The following is a 22,836-nucleotide window of genomic DNA, read 5'->3' on the forward strand; positions in this document are numbered from 1 at the left end:
TTTCGTTGTATGTCAGCAGTGATAGCTACTCCTTGATTATAAGATGACCCAATGTCCAAACATAAACTAATATAGTCAGAATTTCCAAATGGTCTCAAAGCTGCTGGCAGGCACTGTTAGCATTTTCATAAGCCAATTGTTTTACTAATAATAATCCAGAATCTGTATCACTTCTATGTCTGCTTGCTGCTTGCATCAATCTTGCTACAATATCTTGAAATAATTCATCAGGTCCCTGAGAGAATTTAGACAAATCCTCCACCTGTTATCAAGAGTAGCTGCCTTGTTAAGGTCAAGTCTTGTAGGTGTCACCCAAGGGTTACTTGCAACACTGAAAAATGAAGGTACAGGCACAGTCCTGTAATAAGTGGCCTCTAAGATATGCCCCACAATCCATTTCTCAGCCCATTTTCACCACACCCAATGGCTGGTGGGTGTACATCAAAACTCTAGTTACATTTCCAAGAGGCAGAGCTATGACAGCTGATGCCCTCCTTACACACTAATATTCTTTAGAGCTCATCACTCCAGGTGACTAAGCCTGCAACAAAGTGTAGAGAACTTAGGTGTGTATGACCCCGAATCAATGTACCACTCCATGAAAAGAGCAGACAAAATCACTTTAAGTTCAAGACTGGAGACCAGTAGTCCTTGGAAGAAAGAACTCAAGGGGGATAGATAACTTATTGGGCAAAGAACAGAGATGAGTGAGTGCTAAGAAAAAGGTAGAGAAAGATGAAAGCACAAGCACATCTTAAAATATCACAAAGACTTAGGTCAGTGGAAGCAAAAGAAACCTACATCAATCCAGTGAACTCATCTCAGTCATAGTTTAATGAAAGGCAGAGAGAGATCAGGAGCAGGAAGGCATGGTTTCTTGCAGGATGTAAGCAAGGATTCCTTTGCTCATAAAGCAGAGTGATCCCTCCAAGAAGTTTACAGGATTTAAAGGCCAGAATCATAGCTCATGCTCACACTTGAGTGAATCCTGGAAAAAACAGTCTGGTCATCCACAGAGAAAGAAAGAAATGAACTTCCCACATGAGATTCCCTGTTTCTGCTTCCAGGGAGGATCAATGTAGTGAAATTTTTGTTTTCTTTGTAAATTTAATTATGTTATATAAATATGTTTTTATTTTAATTCCAAGTGTGGGATTTTGGTCAGGTTCTAGTTTGTATACTGCTGTTAATTGTCCTTTGTGGGGTGCGGACCTTTTCAGCTGTTAATTGTCTTCCACATCCAACATAAAGATGAACATGGTTTAGGGTTCTGAGGATATAAATTTTCAAGCAGAGAAAGAGAACTGTGGCATGCAGTGTTGGCATGTAGAAAGTAGCAGTTTGGAGAGAAACCAGTGGTAGGATGCTATGTTGGTTTGGAACAAACAAAGGGAAAGCAATGTTTTTGGAACAGTGGCATGGAAAAGACTGCTGGCTGCACTTTCTGGTAACAGAGATTAGTTTAAGGCCCAGAGACTCTTCAACCTTAAACAGCCAGGAGAAATATAGAGGTCCACTCTCCTCATTAAACTTCTCTCTCGTTTGTAACGTTAAGAGGTTGGAATGGAGGTTGAGGCCTTAAGACCCTAAATAATATAGAATTTTAAAAAGAAGCACTAGATGTGGCAAACAACTTGATTGATAAGTAAACCAATTAAAATAGACAAAAGAGCTAACAAGTGACAGCAAGACATGGCTTAGGAATAATGGAGAAGTTATTTACTAAGACTGGAAAGGGCTAATATCAGCTGTGCTAGAAGCTGGTCAATACTCACAATTGTTATCATGATGGAAGAATGAAGCCTTGAAAATAGAACAACAAAGTATAACAAGGAGGATAAATATTGTTACAGATCAATTGCTTGGTGAAGGGTGTTATGTTTACTTACAAGAACAAATCTGATCTGATGATATAGCAATTGAACAATGTCCTTACTCAGCCTTAAGAGCTTGGGACATAGTTGAGGAGCCTGGGAAAACAAACACCTCATTTACTAAGGCAATTCAAGGCCCTAGAGAAAGCTTCTCTGACTTTTACAGAGATTTGGTTCAAATGTAAATAGAGCCATACCAGACCCTGAGACCAGACAGGCATTGATACAGATCATGGCTTATGAGAATGCAAATACTGAATATAAGAGAGTACTTAGACCATTAAAAGCATGATCAGCCCCAATAAACAAATGGATAAGGAAGACAACTGATATTGGCTGTCAGGAGCATCAAACCAATATCATAGAATAAGCCATAGCTAGTAGTCTCAGAAATCAAAATTCTCAGTGCTTTAATTGTGGTAAATTTGGCCATATCCAAAGAAATTATGAGTTTAGAGTCTTCAAAGCTCAAAGTGGCAGGTGTACTAACTTAGAAAAATATGGAAATTTTACTCATAGCCGTAGCACCAACAAGAAGCTTCTGACCACAATGAATTACTAAGATTCCCTGGAACATGTAGACACTGCAAGAAAGGAAAGCACTGGAGTAATGAGTGTATTTCTTTTGTTTTGTTTTGTTTTAATAAAGTTCTTCAGGGCTATTATTGATAATCTATCACAGAGAAAGCGTCAGAACTATTCAGGTTGATTTCCTTTCCCAGATGAACAAATCTGCATTCAAACATCATCTGGGGACAACTGCAGGACTTGTGTGACTAACTGCTGATATTTTTTTCTTTTTTTTTTCTTTTCTGATTGTTTTATTTATTTTTTCTTTATTAATTACACTTTATTAACTTTGTATCCCCCCGTGGTTCCCTTCCTCCTCCTGTCCCAATCCCTCCCTTCCTCCACCCTCTGCATGCATGCCCCTCCTCAAGTCCACTGATAGGGGAGCACTTCCTTTCCTTCCTTCTGATCCTAGTCAATTAGGTCTCATCAGGAGTGGCTGCATTGTCATCTTCTGTGGCCTGGTAATGCTGCTTCCCCCTCAGGGGGAGGTAATTAAAGAGCAGCCCAATCAGTTCATGTCAGAGACAGTTCCTGTTCCAATGACATTGGAACTTACTTGGATACTGAACTGCCATGGGCTACATCTGTGCAGGGGTCTTAGGTTATCTCCATACATAGTCCTTGGTTGGAATAGCAGTCTCAGGAAAGACCCCTGTGCTCAGCAATAAAAAAACAAGGAAATCATGAAATTTGCAGGTAAATGGTGGGATCTGGAAAAGATCATCTTGAGTGAGCTATCCCAGAAGCAGAAAGATGCACATGGCATATACTCATTCATATAGACATATAATATAGGATAAGCTTACTAAAATCTGTACACCTAAAGAAACTAATCAAGAGGGAGGACTCTTGCTAAAATGCTCAATTCCTATCAAGAAAGGCAAAGAGGCTGGACATCAGAAGAAGGAGAAAAGAGAGAACAATTCAGGGACCTGATACAGAGGACTTCTGAAAAGCTCTGCCCTGCAGACTATCAATGTAGATGCTGAGACTTATGGGCAACCTTTGGGCAGAGTGCAGGGCATCTTATGAAAGAAGTGGGAAACAGTAAGATCTGGAGAGGACAGGAACTCCACAAGGAGAGCAACAGAACCAAAAAATCTGAACTCTGGGGTCTTTCTTGAGTGTATTTCTAAATGGGATTTAGAAGACAATCACTTGCCACTGTCAAACAAATGGAGTTGCCTGTCAGCTTGAGGCCTCACAGCAAAATATAGGAGCTGTCCTCCTCTGGTCAGCCAGGTGACAAGCAGGCAGGGAAGATCAAAACTAAATATTGCTGATCTCACCCATGCTACTGAAGGCAGCAGGGTTTTAGATATGGCTACAGATACATCTCTTACACTATTCCCAAAATGTAAATGTTACAAAATAACCACCTATGTTTATGGGATTTTTGCCTTCAGGAATAGTAGGGATGATCTTGGGAAGAAGTGGATTATCTTCTCAAGGATTTATTGTACATCCAGGTATTGTAGAAGGGGACTGCAATGAAGAAATTAAAATCATGGCACTTATAAGAGAGAGAGAGAGAGAGAGAGAGAGAGAGAGAGAGAGAGAGAGAGAGAGGTAAATAAATATAAATGCCAGAGATAGAATTGCTCCACTGTTCCTATTTCCTTAAATCAAGGGCAAAGATGCTCTGGTTGAAATAAGATGGGCATCATTTGGGAGTACTGGAAATGGTTCTGGAAAACAATGATTAATGATCAGAGACTCAAATTAATGGTACAAGTGAATGGTGTTGAAATACAAGGTTTGATCAATACAAGAGCTGATGTCAGTATCCTCTCCCAAGAGTCTTGGAACCCAAAAGGGTCACTTCAGAAAGTTTATACACAGTTTATGGGAAATGGCAAATTATCTGAAGTAAGACTAAGTGTAGGGTGGATTAAATGTGTGAAATCAGAAAAGCAAACAGGAAAGTTGAGTCCCTATGTGGCTGACATACCCATCAATTTATGGGAAAGTGATCTTTTACAACAAGGATTTACTCAATATTCTTGTAATCCCAGAGATAGCCAATGATGAAATTAGGGGTAAAATGGTTAATACTACTGAGTAAATTTTTTATTCGTACAATCAATCAAGAACAATCAGAAGCTGTGTCCATGGTCCAATCACAGGACATCACAGGGATTGAGTTTCCAAATTTATAAGAGGGGTCACTGCTGGAATACTTACAGTCTTGCCCCTAAAGACGTTATCATATAGAGCTGTGAGGCAAGAGCAGTGGCCCATAAGAAAATAACATTTTCAAGCACTTAAACAACTGGTATAAAAGCAGCTGAAGCCTCGTCATATAGAAGAACCTACCAGCCCATGGAATTCTGCTTTGTTTGTTGTGAAAAAGAAATCAGGAAAATGGAGGATTGTAACAGATTTAAGAGCAGTGAACAGAGTAATTGAACCAATGGGTCCTTTACAGCCTGGAATTCCTTTACATTCATGTTACCTAGGTCATGGTTTATAATAGTAATTTATTTAAAAGGTTGCTTTTTCACAATACCCTTAGATTAGCATGATAGAGAAAAGTTTGCTTTCTCTGTACCTGCTCTGATCAATAGTCACCCAATAAAGAGATACCACTGGAGGGTGCTTCCACAGGGAATGTTAAATAGTCTAGTTTTATGTCAATATTTTCTGCAACAACCACTAAAAATAATTTGTAGGCAATTTTCTCAATCTATCATTTATCATTACATGGATTATATATTGTTGGCTGATTCTGATGAAGATACTTTAGAGAAAATGTTTAAGGAAAAACATAGTATTCAGCAATGCTGGAGATTACAGATTGCTCCAGAAAAAAATAAACAAAAAACAAAGAGGAGATTCACTTAGTTATTTAGGTTATAAAATCAATGAATAAAAAATTAGTCCATAAAAGGTACAGATCTATAGGGACCAATAACAATTTTCAAAAATTAATGGGAAATATTAACTGGCTGAGGACTACAACTGGATTAAGTACTTATGAGGTAAGTAAATTGTTTAAAACATTACAAGGAGATTCTGATTTAAAAATGTCTAACAGCTGAAGGGAAAAAAAAAAGAAAAAAAAAGAAAGTTAATTATGGTAGAACAAAGCCTGCAAGATGCATATATAGATCAAACTGATCCTAAACTTGGTTGTATTTTGACCATTTTGCCTTCAACTTATTCTCTTACTGGGATCATTATACATAGGGAAGATAGCATTATGGAATGGATTTTCTTATCACATAAATAAAGTAAAATAATGTACATAAAAACATGTACATAGAAATGTACATTAAAACATCTACATTAAAAATGTACAGAGAAAACATTTCTGAAATAATTACAAAAGATAGAAAAAGACTACATCAATTCTCAGGAACAGATCTGCCTGAAATTGTAGTGCCTCTTACTGATACTGAGATTATGTCATTATGGGGAAATAAATGAAGATTGGCAAAGAACTTGTAGTAACTATTTGGGACAAATTAATACCAAATATCCAAAGTATACAGGTTATAAAAAGAACTAATTGCATTCTTCCATATATTATAAAGGGAACACTAATTCTAGAGGCACCAACTGATGGAAACAAGAAGGGAATGTCAGGTTATAAATCAGACAAATAATCGAGGTGATCAAAAGCCCATGTTCTTTAGTTAAAAAAATCAGAACTGTATGCAATCCTAATAGTATTATTAAATTTTCCTGAATGTCTTCATATGATTATTGACTCTGAATATGCAAAAGAGTTGATTTGCATATAGAACTTTCTGACTTTATTCCTGATAACTCAGAATGAACTTTGTTATTTAAGCAATTGCAATAGGCCCTCAGAAGTAGAAACTATCCATTATATATTACTCATATTCAGTTTCAGACAGGTTTGCCACGTCCATTGGCATGAGGAAATTGACCAATTACTAATAGGAAATGTGTTAAAATCCTCCAAATTTCATGAAAAACATCATGTTAATAGTAAGTATTTAAAGAATAAATTTTCTATAAGTTGGAAACAAGCCAAATAAATAATTTTTAAAAATCTTAAGTGTTATCTGTATAAACAAACTCCATTACCTGCTGGAACTAACCATAGGTGCACCAAAAGAAATGAAATCTGGCAGATAGACGTGTTTCACTTTGCTGAATTTGGATGACACCATACCATAGATATTCGGGGTTCCAATTGGCAGCTGCTTTAAGTTCTGAAAAGGCTGATGGCGTAATTACACATTTGCTGGAAATAATGGCAATTATGAGGATACCTGCACAAATTAAGACTGATAATGCTCCTGCACATGTGTCCAGTAAAATGAAGAATTCTTTGCATATTATAATATAAAGCACAATACAGGTATACCTCACAAACTTACAGGACAAGATGTTGTAGAAAGAGCTAATCATATTTTAAAAGAGATGCTTATTTAAAAAAAAAAGGGAGAGTAAAGACCCCAGGGACAGGCTATATAATGCTTTGTTAACTCTAAATTTCCTTAATGTTGGTGAAAAAAGAACAACAGCAGCTGAGAGACACTATAACCCAGTGAAAAAACTGAAAAAAAAAATGCTGTAGAATTAAATCAATCCAGCCTGCAGAGGCACAGACCTACAAATTCAGCATCCTCTGCCCTGTCCAGAAATGTGATTTTCAGCTTCTCTGATGCCCTTCACTGGACACTGTGGGCAGACTAGTGGACAGATGTCTGTCAGCTGTTCCCACTTTGCAACATTATTCCTGTTGTTAGCATGTTACCCCAGATGCAGGAGCACTGTATCAGGTCTACATAACAGAGCCTTGTATTAAACACTGCACTCACTCACAAGCAAGCTGCTTCAGCACTGTCCATAAACATGAGGGTGCAGTGTGCTCAGAGCTTAGGTGTGTATTCAGAATTGCAATGGCCCAGAGAGGTCATGGCTGGAGCTATACTCATGTACTACAATCTTTAAGAAGAAAAAGAAGTAGACACCTACAGCCCTGACCATCTAATCTTTACTCTCATAGGGGTCTTTGGGCTCCAGCTAACCACAAGACATCAACGCAAGGGCTGAACACACTGGATTGCCATGAATAGGGGGAAAATAACAGTTGCACACAAAGAAAAGGCAGACTGGATGTAGGAAAGAGGATCATTTGTTCCCAAATACCTTGTATACTATTGGCAACTGTAGAGTGGTGATTTGGTATCAGGCTGGATGCATGGAAGCAATAGAGAAGCCACTTTGAAAATTACTTCCACTGAGGCAGGATCCTTGAACGCTAAGGCAACTCTAACAGTTTTGAACCCTGCACTTGTGTGAGCCACAAATACTGAGTGGACATAAGCATGGAGAGTGAAGGTAGGAACACATCCAGGCTCAGGAACAGTTTACCTGGAGGGCTTGAAGAGAAGAATGACTTCCTTACATATGGCACAACTCTCTGGGACTCTGTCTTCTTGGAAACTTCATAAAGACAGATCACCGGAAATATTTAGGCCAATGGAAAAGAGTTACTTATCATCTGGGATCTAATGGTTTCCTTGTTCCAGTGCCTTATCTCCAACCCTCACACCTCATCAGCCAGCATACTACACTGCCTCCTATGGAAAAGTTATGGAGCTCCAGTTATGCACCAGCACCAATACAATGCCACAGAGAATGACAATGTCTGGAAGCAAAGCAAATCAACACCAATCCAAGGGTTCCCCCTCATCAGTGCCTTATGAAGGAACACCAGGTGATCCCATACTAGTAGGCATCACATACTGCTTATAGTAATTGAGAAAGCACTGCTGCTGAGAGATGACAACTACAGAGTGTTCCCAAACTGAGAATGAGGAACTCAGCAGGCAGGGATCACCTCCCCTCTAGCCAGTGACTCCTGATTTCAAACATACTGGACCTCTACAAGAGAAAAGGTAGCATGCCAGGAGTGTTGGTTTCTCCTACTCTCAGGAAAACTTTACTGAGGTTGCAAGCAGCCTGAAAATGCATTATTTATGGAGGGAAACAGAAGAGTCGAGAGACCTATACCAGGATCCCCAATGCTATGGGCAATGCAAAGAGGAATTGAAAATCAATGGCTATCACACCTCCATGAGTTTTCTGTCACCTGGAAACAACTTTCCACAGTGAAGGGTTCTTTATCCCTTAGGCAGTCACCTCAGAAACAAGGAAAGATTCCAAGGGATAGCTGAAAGTATAGATGATATAGAGAGCACCACACAAGATGTGTAGAGAATTTAGGTGTGTATGAGCCTGAATCAAATCACTACCATCCATGAACAAGACATTTCCAACTTCAAAGGTATCTTCATGGATTTGACAATGCAAGGGGCCCACAGAAGGGCATGACTAGACCTATACTGTACCACAATATGAAACTGTGCACGAGAAATCTTCATACCCAAAGCGATAACTGAATAACAGCCACCCTGAATACAGTGACCCCAGGCTAGACAAATGAGAGTGACTTCCAGTAAAAGAATAAGGGATTATCTCAGAACCTTGTTCATAAAAGGCAGCCAGGAAAATAGGCAAGAGGGTTATTTCTACCTTAGTAGCTTGTATACTGCTGGCAACTCAAGAGGGGTGCTCCTGGGGGCAGGAGGCAGCAACAAAGTACTAAGGCAGCAAATAGGCAGATGATTCATCCTTCCAAGGCAACTTCCTTCAAACAAATATTTCTCCTTCACCCAAATATATTTCTCTAATTTCCCCCTCAAAGGGAGTGCACAAGAATCTAGAGAGGGCAAGCAGGAAAGCACTCTACACAACTGGGCTGAATGGTGGTTTCTGAGGTAAAGCCCTCAGATGAGAAGAAACCCCACTCTTCTCTAAAACCACTTTATGTCCATGTTTAGGCAATGCCTACTCCTTCCACAATTTGAGTGTTCAGGTTTCATTGGGTCTCCCCATGTCTGAGATCAACCATTTATCTTCGGTGCTTGGATAGTGCATTCTCTCTTAGTCAGCATCAGGGGGACAAATTTCCCAAGAAAATACTAGGAAGTAGACAAAGCACAACAATCCTATAAAATGTCACTATGCCAGGTTGATTTGCAAGTGTGGGAAACTGCACCAAGCCAAGGATTCCACTTCAGCAGGGGCTGCCGGGATTTCAAAAACACTAGGTATCATGTATTACTTCAAGGTAATTCGAGGTGAGGTGAAAGAAGCTACCTCTTGGGACTTGGGGAGAAATTAATGCAGAAAGTCATGGCTTGAGTTGCTCTGAGAAGACATTTTATGTCTGTAAATAGAGGACTTCTTATGACTATAGTGTTAGGATTTTGGAACCAAACCTGATTCTGGGTTGCCTAGTAACGTATGACATCATCATGTGTTGCAGGCCAGGTGGCCACACCTGGAAGGCATGGTTACCTTGCTCCTTTAAAGGATCAGCAGGCTATCTGATGATCCCTCTTGCTCCTGGCCTCTTGGCCATCTCCCCTTTCTCTATAGGGGTGACCCTTCTCTCTCTTTCCCAGTCTCTCTCTTTTTCTCTCCCTCTCTCTCTCTTCCCTCCTCTCTCTTTCCTCCCATTATGTCCTGCTCCCCGTTCTCTCCCTCTCTCTTTATATCCATGTAATAAACCTATTTTATATAAAAGATCTAGCATATGCCTAATCGTCTTTATTTAATATGTCCCATAACCTTACATACAGGATTTCAGACTCTTTGTTAACAAATAACTTGTAAACTATTGGTCTCTAAAGAGGGCTAGATTGGGGTGAAGTTACAAGGTAGAGGCACCATTGACAAGGTCAAAACCTCATTGGTTGAGCCAGGCACCTTTATGTTCACACAAATATTCATTCCAGGACCTTTCTCTCTTCCCTTCAACTTAGTGATGGAGGCCATAAAAATGCATCCCCATTCCCTTCTCCCCTCAAAACAAAACAAAACAAAACAAAAAAACACCTTTAGATTCAATCTTGCAAACCAGCATTCCTTGGAAGAAAGAACTCAAGGGGGATAGCTGAGTGAGTGCTAAGAAAAAGAATGAGAAAGATACATCTGAAAGCACCCCTCACACCATCTGAGACTTAGTACACTGAAAGCAAGAGAAGTCAAAACCAAGACAGTTGGGTTCATCTCAGCTATAATGTGATGAAAGGCAAGAGATCAAGAGCAGGAAGACATGGATTCTTACTGGATATAAACAAAGGTTCCTCTACTGACAAAGCAGAGTGATCCCTATAAGAGATTCATGGGATTCAAGGTGTAATGTTCATGCTGATCCTTGAGTGAATCTTGGTGAAACAACAACAACAACAACAAACACTGGCATTCCAAAGGGAAAGGAAGAGATGAGCCTCCTATATGCGGTTCCCTCTTTCTGCATCTAGGGAAGAGGATAAGAGGTCTGGTTGTCTGCTTCTTCTCAAACAACCAGAATCAGGGTTCACATTTCAAGAATCAAGCTAATCAAGCAAGTATCAACCCTTATATCAAGAAGAGAAACTTATTCTCTTCTCACATAAACAATCCTATGGTCCCCAAGAGGTCATTTCAGTGTAGCTGCCCAGTAGAGCTTCACCTTACTGTGATCTTGTTTCTGGCAGCAGGGGCAGAACAGGTACAGTTCTACAAACTCAGCAGCCTCTGCCCTTTCTAAAATGGGGTTTTCAGCCTCTTCAATGCCCTCTAGTAGACGCTTGGGACAGTACAGTGGACAGAGCCTTATCAGGTGATCCCCCTTTCCAAAGATACTCCTGGTGTTAGCATATTACCCCAGAAGCAGGACCATTTTACAAGGTCTGGATAATTCAGCCATTTATTAAGCATGGCACTCACTCATAAGCAAGTGGCCTCACTACTGTCCATGAGCAGGAGGCTGACATGTCTTCAGAGCTTAGGTGTGTATTCAGCTTTGCAAAGGGACCATAGGATTCATGGTCCAAACAGTGCCCACACACTATCATCTTTAAGAAGAAAAAGTCTTAGGCACATACAGCCCTGACCATCTAATCTTAACTCCAAAATGAGTGTTTGCACTCCAGCCAACCACAAGACATCAACAAATTGCAAGGAGTCAGCACACAGGATTGTCACAAACAGGGGAAAATACCAGATCCACATACAGAAAAAGCAGTCTGTATCACTTGTTCTCAAATAGCTTGTATACTACTGACCACTGAACAGTGGTAATATGGTATTAGGCTAGATGAATAGAAGCAACTGAAAAGCCCCTTTGAAAATTATTTTGAAAGGAACAGGAACTGAAGAAGGAGAAAAACAGAGTTTTTTTTTTTTTTTAAAAACAAAACAAAACAAAACCTGGTCACAGGGAGCCTTGCAGAGACCAATACTCTAACCAAGGACCATAAATGGAGAGGAACAAGAACACCAACCAACTCAGAGGAAGCCCACAGGCTGTTGAGTTTCCAAGACAGTTCCCTAGTGAGGGGAGCAGGAGCAGTCTCTGACATGAACTCAGTGGCCACCCTCCCTGGGGAGCGTGCATCCTTGCCAGGCCATAGAGGAAGATTATGCAGCCAGCCTTGATGAGATCTGATAGGCTAGAAGGAGGGGAGGCAATACTCTCCTTTCAGTGGACTAGGGGAGGGGCATAGGAGGAGAACAGGGAGGGAGGGTGGAACTGGGAGAAGATGATGGAGGGGGCTACAGCTGGGATACAAAGTGAATAAGTTGTAATGAATAAATAAATATATATTTTTTAAAGGAAATTACGTTCATTGAGGCAGGAACCTCGAAGACCTGACATTTTTGAACTCTGGATTTGTGTGCTCCACAAAACTGAGTGGAGATAGGCCTTTGAGAGAGAAGGCAGATAAATATAGCATAGATATGTATAGAAAAATTCAGCCACCAGATTTAGGACCTTGTCAAGAAATATAAGAAGACTGTGACTAGTAAACATTTAGATAAGAAAATGACTGGTATGAAATATAAATACTTGTACAGGGGGAATCAGTCAAGTGCAGAAAGAGAAGTTATCTCAATCTTTCACTACCTTCAATCTGTGAACCTTTTCCTGTTATTCCAGGGTTTTTGAACAATCATATAGCACTATCTAAAAGGCAGTATAGGAGCTAAGGGAGTTGCAAGTACTGAATATAAAGATACACTATTTTACAAAAGGGGAAGAAAAACTGAACTGCTGCTGTTTCTGTCCTTTTTCCTATAACATCATGACAATTTTAAGAATTAGGGTGGGAAAGGAATTATCACCATTTCTACTGAAAGGAATTTATGTCAATCCTCTATATCCCATTTTTCTTGTGATATGTGACCCATCTACATGGAGCTGTGCTGTAAACCTTGGGCATCCTGTGCAATAATGACCATCATCTTTGCAGGACATAATCAGACTCTTGTAACCAACCAGTCTTAGATAGTATGTTCTACAGCTTTGTTTTTCAACACATTTTAAGGGACCCAGGATGCTGATTTTGACAAAGGAACACTGCTGCCTTAGAGACTTTGTGGATGTTCTGATAATCTGAGCTATTGTGAGTTCATATGTCTAACTTTGGCTAGTAAAGTTCAATGCCACACCATTATTTCAAGAATTAGGAATAAAAGAGTTGGGGAAAATCCTTTGAGTGAAGAGTTAGGTCTATGTGAAAGTATGACCATAAAAAAAGACATGTTCATCCATTTGTGGCAGTAACATGAACTGTACCATATCAATACACTGAAAACCTGTATATGATTCCATTGCCTGATTTTATTACTGTTGCTATATAGTACAGATTGAGATCAAGGATGGAGATAACTCCAGAAATTTTTTATTGTATAAGATTGTTTTAGCTATTCTGTTTTTGTTGTTGTTTTCCATATGAATTGGGATTGTTCTTGCAATGTCTGTAAATAATTTTATTTTTATTTTGATAGGAATTGCATTAAATCTGAAGATGGTTTTTGGTAGAATGGCCATTTTCACTATGTTAATCCTACATAACCATGAGCATGGGAGCTCTTTCCATCTTTTGATATCTTCTTCAATTTCTTTCTTCAGAGACTTGAAGGGTTTGTTTTTTTGTTTGTTTGTTTGTTTGTTTGTTTGTTTTGTTTTTTCATAAAGTTCTTTTACTTGCATGGTTAGAGTCACACCAAGGTACTTTGTGTAATTTGTGGTTATTGTTAAGGGTGTTGTTTCCCTAATTCATTTTTCAGCCCATTTGTCTTTTGTATACTGGAGGGCTTCAGGTTTGTTTTTTTCTTTTTCTTTTTCTTTTTTTTTTTTTTGAGCTAATTTTGTATGTATACAGCCACGTTGCTGAAGGAATTTATCAGCTGAAAGAGTTCTCTCTCAGAAATTTGGAGTCACTCATGTATACTACCACATACTCTGTGAATAGTGATACTTTGACTTCTTCCTTTCTGATTTGTCTCTCCTTGATTTCCTTTAGTTGTCTTATTGCTCTAGCTAGTACTTCAAGTACTATGGTAAAGATATAAGGAGAGAGTGGGCAGCCTTCTCTTGTCCCTGATTTCAGTGGGATTGATATGTTTCTCTCCATCTAGTTTGATGTTGGCTACATGCTTGCTGTATATAGCTTTTACTATGTTTAGGTATATACCTTGTATCCCTGATCTCTCCAAAACTTTAGACATGAATGGGTGTTGTATTTTGTCAAATGCCTTTTGGGCATCTAAGGAGATGATCACATGTGGTTTTTTTTTTTTTGTTTTTTGTTTTTTGTTTTTTTTTTTTCAGTTTGGTTATATGGTAGATTACTTTGGAAATCAATTTGGTGCTTTCTCAGAACATTGGTGTAATGCATATATATAAAAGATGTTCAACTATACAAGGACATTTGCTCACCTATGCTCTTAGCAGCTTTATTTGTAATAGCCAGAATCTAGAAACAACCCAGATGCCCTTCAATGGAGTAATGGATACAGAAATTGTGTTGCATTTACACAATAGAATACTACTCAGCTATTAAAAGCAAGGAAATCATGAGATTTGCAGACAAATGGTGGGAACTATAAAAGATCATACTGAGTGAGGTATCCCAGAAACAGAAAGACACACATGGTATATACTCACTCATAAATAGTTATCAGACATATAATATAGGATAAATACACTAAAATCTATACAGCTAAAGAGGCTAATCAAAAAGGACACTTTGGGTAAGATGCTCAATTCTCATTCAGTAAGGCAAACAAGATAGACATTGGAAGATGGAGAAAATAGGAACAGGACAGGAGCCTACCACAGAGGGCCTCTGAAAGACTCCACTGATCAGGGTATCGAAGCAGATACTGAGAGTCATAACCAAACTTTGGGCAGAGTTCAGGGTATCTTATGAAAGTAGGGGACAATAGGCAATCTGGAGGGGACAGGAGCTCTACAAGGAGAAAAACAGAACCAAAATTATCTGAGTCCAGTGGTCGTTTCTGATACTGATATTCCAACCAAGGACCATGCATAGATATAACTTAGAACCCCCGCACAGATCATAGCCCATGGCATCACAGTGTCCACACAGGTTCCCTAATAAGAGGAGCAGGGGCTATCTTTGGCATGAAGTCAGTGGCTGGCTCTTTGATCACCTCCCCCTAATGGGGGAGTAGCCTTTCCAGGCCACAGAGCAAGACAATACAGCCAGTCCTGATGAAACATGATAAGCTAGGGTCAGATGGGGGGGGAGGACTTCACCTATCAGTGGACTAGGAGGGGTTTAGGGGGAGAAGAGAGAAAGAGAGTGGGTCTGGGAGGATATGAGAGAGGGAGCTATAGCCAGGATACAAAGGGAATAAATTGTAATAATAAATAAATATATCTAATTGAGTTTGTAAATATTAATTTCAAAGCTTATCAATAGCAATATTAAAATAGATACCAAACTGCAAAATATACATACTCAATATCTATTTGACTTATAAAAAGTACCTATCTAAATATATTTATGCCTAGGAGTTGGTATAGCTGGATCTTGAGGAAGCACTATTCTTAATTGTCTGAGAAACTGCCAGATTCATTTCCAAAGGGGTTGTACAAGTTATAAAACTTATTTTACAAGTGAGCATGATGGCACACAAGTCTAATTAAAGCTATCTATATGCTAAGGCATGGAGGTTGCAAATTTAAGAAAAGCCATGAACATCTGTAGTATGTAAATATTGTTTTTATTTCTTCAGATCAGAGGATATGAGCTATAGCCAAGCCTTACAAATGCATGCCTTGAACTGATCTTAGAAAGTTTCTAACTATCCCTAGGCTTAGGCCTAGAAGCATCTAGCCTCCTTATAGTCTGAGCCAGGATCCTGATGGGTTCAGCTTTCAGTCTTTATCTGTTAACCTAGGCCTAGGATGTTTTCGGCCTCTGAGACTTACTTCTGAATAAACTCACCCTTTCTAGTTCTTTCCAAACTCTGGTTGGCTGATTCAGTTCAACTCTTCAGGCTCAAAAGGCATCTCTAAGCTTACTGATTCAAACTGGCATATTTCTGCTTCTCACTGAGATTACTCTGCTGGGAAAGGTATCTCTGAACTCTACAAACTAAGTGCATAAACTCAACTGCAGTAAATACTCTGTGGACTGCACCAGACTGTACTCCTGAACTCTACTGTACTATCTCTGCAATATCGCTCTCTCTCTCTCTCTCTCTCTTTCCTGCTCTTAAGTAGCTTCTCTTTCCTTTCTGTTCTCCTGAGAATTAAGTGTATCTTATCTCTGACACATTCTCTCAAGTCTTTGATTCATCACTTTGCTAAGCCTCAATTGTTTGGGATTAAAGGTGTGTACTAAATTTCAGCCATAAGTATTAAAGGTGTGTCATATCTATATTTCAAGCCGAGAGATCAAGGGCATGACTGTTTTCGAGCAGAAGCACACAGATCTATCTTTGGATAAGATCCCTTGCCAGAGTAACTATGTTGGATTAAAATTCCTGTACAAGAGTATGCTTGGTCAGCCAAGAAACTGCTTAAATAAAAGACATGACCCTGATATAAGATAAAAGGAATATCTAACAATTATCATTATTTTTTAATATGTTAAACTTTAACTGTTAATTTTTAATACATTTGGTAAGTCAAATAAAAAAAAGATACATCAATATTTGACAAAGAAAAGTTTCTCTGTTGAGAATTCTCTTTTAGCACTGTACCACATTTTAAATGGATTATTTGGTTTGTTGATGTCTAATTTCTTGAGTTCTTTATATATTCTGGATATTAGTCCTCTATTGGATGTAAGGCTGGTGAAGATCTTTTCCCAGTCTGAAGCCTGTCATTTTGTTCTGATGACAATGTCCTTCATTTGCTTTACAGAAGCTTTTCAGTTTCATGAGGTCCCATTTATTAATTGTAGATCTTAGAGCCTGAGATGTTTGTGTTCTATTCAGGAAACTGAACCTTGTGCCAATGAGTTGGAAGGCCTCCAGCTTGTCTAAGAGGTGCCCTTGCCCATGGTTGCTCTTCTCTCTGCAAGCAATCTGTCCTCTCACCCCCACACAACCTATATCTGATTCCCACCCTCATTTCCTTCAGTGTTCTCACGTTTCCTTCCAATAGATTTAGTATGTATGGTTTTATGTTGAGATCGTTGATCCACTTGGACTTCAGATTTGTGCAGGATGATAAATATGGATTTATTTGCATTTTTGTACATGTGGACTTCCAGTTAGACCAGCACCATTTGTTGAAGATACTTTTCTTTTTCTTTGTATGATTTATGATTTTGGCTTTTTATTTTTTATTTATTTTTTGTCAAAAAATATAGTATAAGTAGTTGTATGGATTTATTTCTGGGTCTTCAATTCAAGTCTGCTGATTCACCAGCCTGTTTCTATGCCAGTATCATGTAGTTTCTATTACTGTTGCTCTATAGTACAGTTTAATATCAGGAGTGGAGATGCCTCCGGAAGATCTTTTAATGTATAGGATTGTTTTTAACTATTCTGGGTTTTTTGTTTGTTTCTTTGTTTTTCCATAAGAAGTTGAAAAATATTCTTTCTAGTTCTATAAAGAATTTTGTTTGTATTTTGATGGGAATTGCATTGACTCTAAAAGATTTCTTTTGGCAAGATAGCCATTTATACTATGTTAATCCTACTGATCCATGAGCATGGGAGGTCCTTCCAGCTTCTGATATCTTTTTCAATTTCTTTTTTCAAAGACTTGAAGTACTTGTCATATAGGTCTTTTGCTTGGTTGGTCAGAGTTACACCAAGATACTTTATATTATTTTTGGCTACTGTGAAGGGTGTTGTTTCCCTAATTTCTTTCTCGGCCCAATTTTTGTTTGTGTACAGGAGATCTACTGACTTTTTTGAGTTAATTTTGTATCCAGCCATATTGCTGAAGTTGTTTATCAGCTGTAACCGTTATTTAGTAGAATTTTGGAGGTAGTGCAAATGTGTTCAACCACTTTGAAAATCAATATGGTGGATTCTCAGAAAATTAAGTATAGCTCTAACTCAAAACCCAGCTTAACCACTCCTCAGCATATGCCCAACTGATGCACTACCACACAACAAGAATATTTGCTCAACTATGTTCAAAGCAGCTCTATTTGTAATAGCCAGAAACTAGAGACAACCCAGATGTCTGTCAACTGAAGAATGGATAAAGAAGCTTTGTAACATTTACACAATGGAATACTACTCAGCTACTAAGAACAAAGAAATCATGAAATTTGCAGGCAAATGGATCGAACTAGATAGGATCATCCTGAGTGAGGTAGCCCAGACTCAGAAGACACATATGATATGGATATTGGCTATATAGTACAGGATAACCATACTACAATTCACAGACCCAAAGAACCTAAGTAACATGGAGAACCTAAAGGAGGATGCTTAAATATGACCCAGAAGGGAAAATAGAATAGCCAATGGAAGTTGTTGAAGAGGGGAAATAGGATTGGAGAAGGAACACTGAAGAAAATGAGGGTGGGGATCAGATGTAGGTTGTGTGGGGGTGAGAAGACAGATGGCTTGCAGAGAGAAGAGCAAGGGCACCTCTTAGACAATCCAGAGGCCTTCTAGATGGGCTCCTAGGAGGATACAGGGATGGATATTGCTGAAATCCGTGGTGGAGGAGGTCATGGAAACTTGAGAGGCCACCCTCTAACCAGACAGGACTTCTGGTGAGGAGAAGGGAACACCAACCCACCTACAAAAACTTCGATCCAGAATTTAGCATGCATTCAGGATATGTAGGGATTAGGATGGAGCAGAGAATAAGGGAATGTGAAACAGATGCCTGGCCCAACCTGAGACCTACTCCATGGGAGAGAGCCAACCCCTTGACAATCTTGATGATGCTTTACTGTGTTTACAGACTGAAGCCTTGCATGGCTGTCCTCTGAGAGGTTTTTCCCAGCAATGAATCAAAACATAAATCAAGACTCACAGGCAAACATTGGGTGGAGCCTAAGGAATCTCATAAAAGAGTGGAGAAGGATGTTGGGTGTGTTAGAAGGACCCAGAGTGAACAGGAACTCCACAAGAAGACCAACAGTCAGTGCCAACTAACTTGGACCCAGAGGGGCTTGCAGACTCTAAAGCACCAAGCAAGGACCAGGCATGCACAAGACCTAGACCCCCTCTAAACATATATACCCAATGGCAGCTTAGCCTCAATGTGGCTTCCCCAGAAAGGGGATGGGCTATCTCTGACATGGTCTCTGTTGAATGCCTTTCAATCACTTTACCCTTGTGCGGCTGTCTTCCCATGACACTGTGAAATAGAAAGTACACAATCCTGATGAGACTGGATGTGCTGGGGTGGGTTTGTAGGGGGGCATGGTGTCTCTCCCATTTTCAGAGGGGCAGGAGAGGGGGAATAGGGATATGAAGGAGGGACAGAGGGGAGAGACCAAGACAGGGAGGAGAGGAGGAAGGCTGCTACAATTGAGATGTAAAGTGAATAAATAAATAAAAAGGAGAAAAAAATCACTGATATTGAAATCAACAAGCTATGAGTTTGAATTGATAATTGGAAGTCTACCCAGAAAAAAATAACTAGGAGTAAATGGATTTACTGCTGACTTTCATTCAACTGTTATTAAAGATCTAATGCTGGCATTTCTTATAATGTTGCAAAGAATAAAAAGGATAGGAATACTGCTACATTCATTTAACAAAGCCACTATAACTCTGATTCCAAAACTAAATAATGACACAACATTTAAAAAAAAGTAAATGTGATGAACACAAAGATTCAAATATTATCAACAAAACACTTGTAAATGGAATTAAAATATCAAAAGACCAGACATCATAACCAAGTATGTTTGATTCCAGACATGCAAGGTTTCTTTAACCTATGTACTCCAGTCAGCCTTTTAGTGCTGTGACAAAGCACCATAACCAAAAACAATTTGGGGAGGAATGTTTCTTACAGTTACACATCCCAATCACTATCCATCATTGAAATTGCCTAGATAGGAAAAAGCATGGCAGGAACCTGGAATCAGGAATTGAAGGAGACCATGCAGCAACATTACTTACTGGCATGTTCTCCAACTTCAATTTCAGCTACCCTTTGTTCACTTCCCAGGATGATCTGCAAAGTGGTGGCACCACTTATGAACAGTTAGCATGGAGCTTCCATATCAATAATTAATAAAAAATATTCCCACAGTTTTGCCTACAGTTTGATGGGGGCATTTTTCTCAGTTGAGCTTCTCTCTTCCAAAAAAACTATAATCTATGCCAAATTGACAAAAGCAACAACAAGAACAAAACAATACACATAACTAACTAGGAAAATATACAAATTGATAAAAATACATCATTTTAAGCAAGCTTAAAATACATATAAAATGATCTATGAATAGATGCACGCAAGGTGTTTCAGCAAGTTCAGCATGCTATCATGATAGAATCATTAAAAACCAGGAATACACAGAACATAAACTCAAGTTAAGAAAGTCTAGTTAGACACATATATAGCCAATATTTTATTTTATTTTTTATTTAATTAACCTAGAGCACAATGATGGGAAATAGTTATTCCATCTTAAACCTCCAAGCCCACGTAGTTTCTTACCATTCATATTCACCTATTATACTTCATTTTGGTCATAACTTAGGTCCGATCCATCTCTCCACGTGGTTCCAAGATCTCTCCTGAGGATTCTTTTCTTTTCTCCCCTCCCACTCCTTTCCTTCTCTTCCCCGCTGGCCAGAATGTCCCACCCTATTCTCACCTTTACTCAGCATTGGGGTTATAAGAAAGAAACAAATTGAGTGTATTTCCCCTAATGCCAGGAATAGATCAATGTCTCCACTCCCTCCACCTTTATTCAGTATAGTGGAAATCTTAGCTAGATAGCACAAAAACAAGAAATAAAAGTGATGAAAATAGGAAACAAAGAGGTCAAATTATTCCTATTCACAGATCACATGATCTATATTTTAATATACTTAGATTAAGAAATGCTTCTAGTAAAATTGCAGCACACAAAATCAACATATAAAAATCAGCAGTTTTTTGCATATATTAATATGTAACTTTCTAAGAAACAAACTAGAAAGAAAAATTCTATGCATAGTATCACCAAACCAACCAAACAAAAAAATGTAAGAATAAACTAAACCCTGAAAGTGAAAGACTTCTACAATGGAAACTTTGAAACATTGAAAAAATAACTTACTATTGACTCTAAATGATGAAAGGATTGTACATGTTCCTGAACTGGAGGAAGTAATATTGTGAACCTGACTATATGGTTAAAAGTAACAATTATTCAATGGAAAAACCTAACATAATTTCAGCAATATTCTTCTGAGTCAGAAAAGAATATAAAAGCTCAAAGAGACAGACACAAACACACACACACAAACATTACTATTCAAAATATATTTGAAGTATATGTATGTGTGTGTGTGTATATATATATGTATGTATGTATAGTATCATACCATAGGCATACCATAAGCCATAACACAGAATATTTTCAACAAAATCATAAAAGAAAATTTCCCTAATGTAATAGAGGATATTCTTATCAAGAAAAAAATTATCAAGAAAATTATCAAAAAAAATTATCAAGAAAATTTTCCTAACCTAATAGAGGATATTCGTATCAAGAATATTCTTATCAAGATATTCCTATCAAGAAAAAAAAAAGTGCAGGGCTAGTTGCTTTTGGTGCAGAATTTTGTCAAGCTTACAAAAAAATATTTAATGTCAATATTCTTCAAAGGATTTCACAAAATAGAAACGTAAGGAATGAGGAATATTGCCCAATAGTTTTTATGAGGCAACAGTTACCATGATGACTAAACCATATAATTATAAAAGAAAGAAAATTTGCCTTATGAATATAGATGCAAAATTTCTCTATATAATACTTGCAACAGAATTTAAGAGCATATCAAAAAAGATCATCGAAAAAAGATCAAGCTGGAAGCATGGGGAAGAGACACAGGGCAAGCTTACTTCCTCCATGGCCATGGATGGGCTGGAGAGGATAGGGGAGCCAGAGGAAGGCAGTGAGCAATAGGCATGATGAAGAGGTGGTGGAGGATCCCATTGGCCTCAAGCAGTACTGAAAGCCACAGGCGGGACCTTGTTTCTGAGAAATATCGTAGTCTGTAAAAGGAAAAATGAGGGTAGCAAGAGCCGCAAAGTTGGTGGTGGCTGTGGCAGTATTTTTACTAACGTTTTTTGTTATTTCTCAAATATTTGAAATTAAAATGGATGCAAGCTTAAGAAATCTATTTGCTAGATTCGTCCTGGACTCATCCACTCACTACGAAGTCTGCCAGGTATAAATGCAGAATCTCAAAAACGTGCCCAGAGAGGAATTTTGCTTTTAAAATGGCTAATGGAGTTGCCAATGTGCTAGGCCCCAAGATCTGCGTGGAAGACCGAGTTTTGATGAGTGGTGTTAAGAATAACATTGGAAGAGGAATAAATGTTGGCTTGGTAAATGGAAAAATGGGGTAGTTGTTAGAAATCAAATGTTTTGACATGTCAGGAGGAGAAGTGGCACCATTCATTGAGTTTCTGAAGACCATTCAAGATGGGACAGTAGTATGGCAACATACTATGATGGAGCAATTAAGCTCACTGAGGAGGCATGGTGGCTCACTGCTGAGCTGGGGAGCACTTCCATCACTAGTCTTGGTTTTCAAGATAACTGGATCGTCTACAGTGGGAAAGACATTAATAGAAAAAGCCCATTTGAACAGCACATAAAGAACAATAAGGATACAAACAAGTATGAAAGATGGCCTGAGGTGGTGTGAATTGTTTAAGTTAGCCAGAATATAACTCCATTTTGAAATAAAGATTTTGACTGGGAACTGAATTCAGGTACCAGGAAATATCACAGAATGTACACCTGACAGAAAACAAAGTTAACTCTCCTAGCAACAGCCTCCAGGAAATATAACAGAATAAATGCTTCATAGAAAACAGAGACAAACTCCCTGGCAATAATCAATGGGAATAGGTTGAGAATCGGGTGGGAAAATTCTCCCCAAT

The 22,836-nt window shown here is 38.6% G+C and overlaps 1 pseudogene; it reads left to right on the forward strand.

Moving 5' to 3' along the window:
* The first annotated feature begins 21,953 nt into the window (after nt 1–21,953).
* LOC132651509 (protein FAM3C-like) lies at nt 21,954–22,598 on the forward strand (annotated as a pseudogene).
* Nucleotides 22,599–22,836: the final 238 nt, after the last annotated feature.

The sequence above is a fragment of the Meriones unguiculatus genome (genome assembly GCF_030254825.1).
Source record: "Meriones unguiculatus strain TT.TT164.6M chromosome X unlocalized genomic scaffold, Bangor_MerUng_6.1 ChrX_unordered_Scaffold_30, whole genome shotgun sequence".
In the NCBI taxonomy this organism is placed as follows: Eukaryota; Metazoa; Chordata; class Mammalia; order Rodentia; family Muridae; genus Meriones; species Meriones unguiculatus.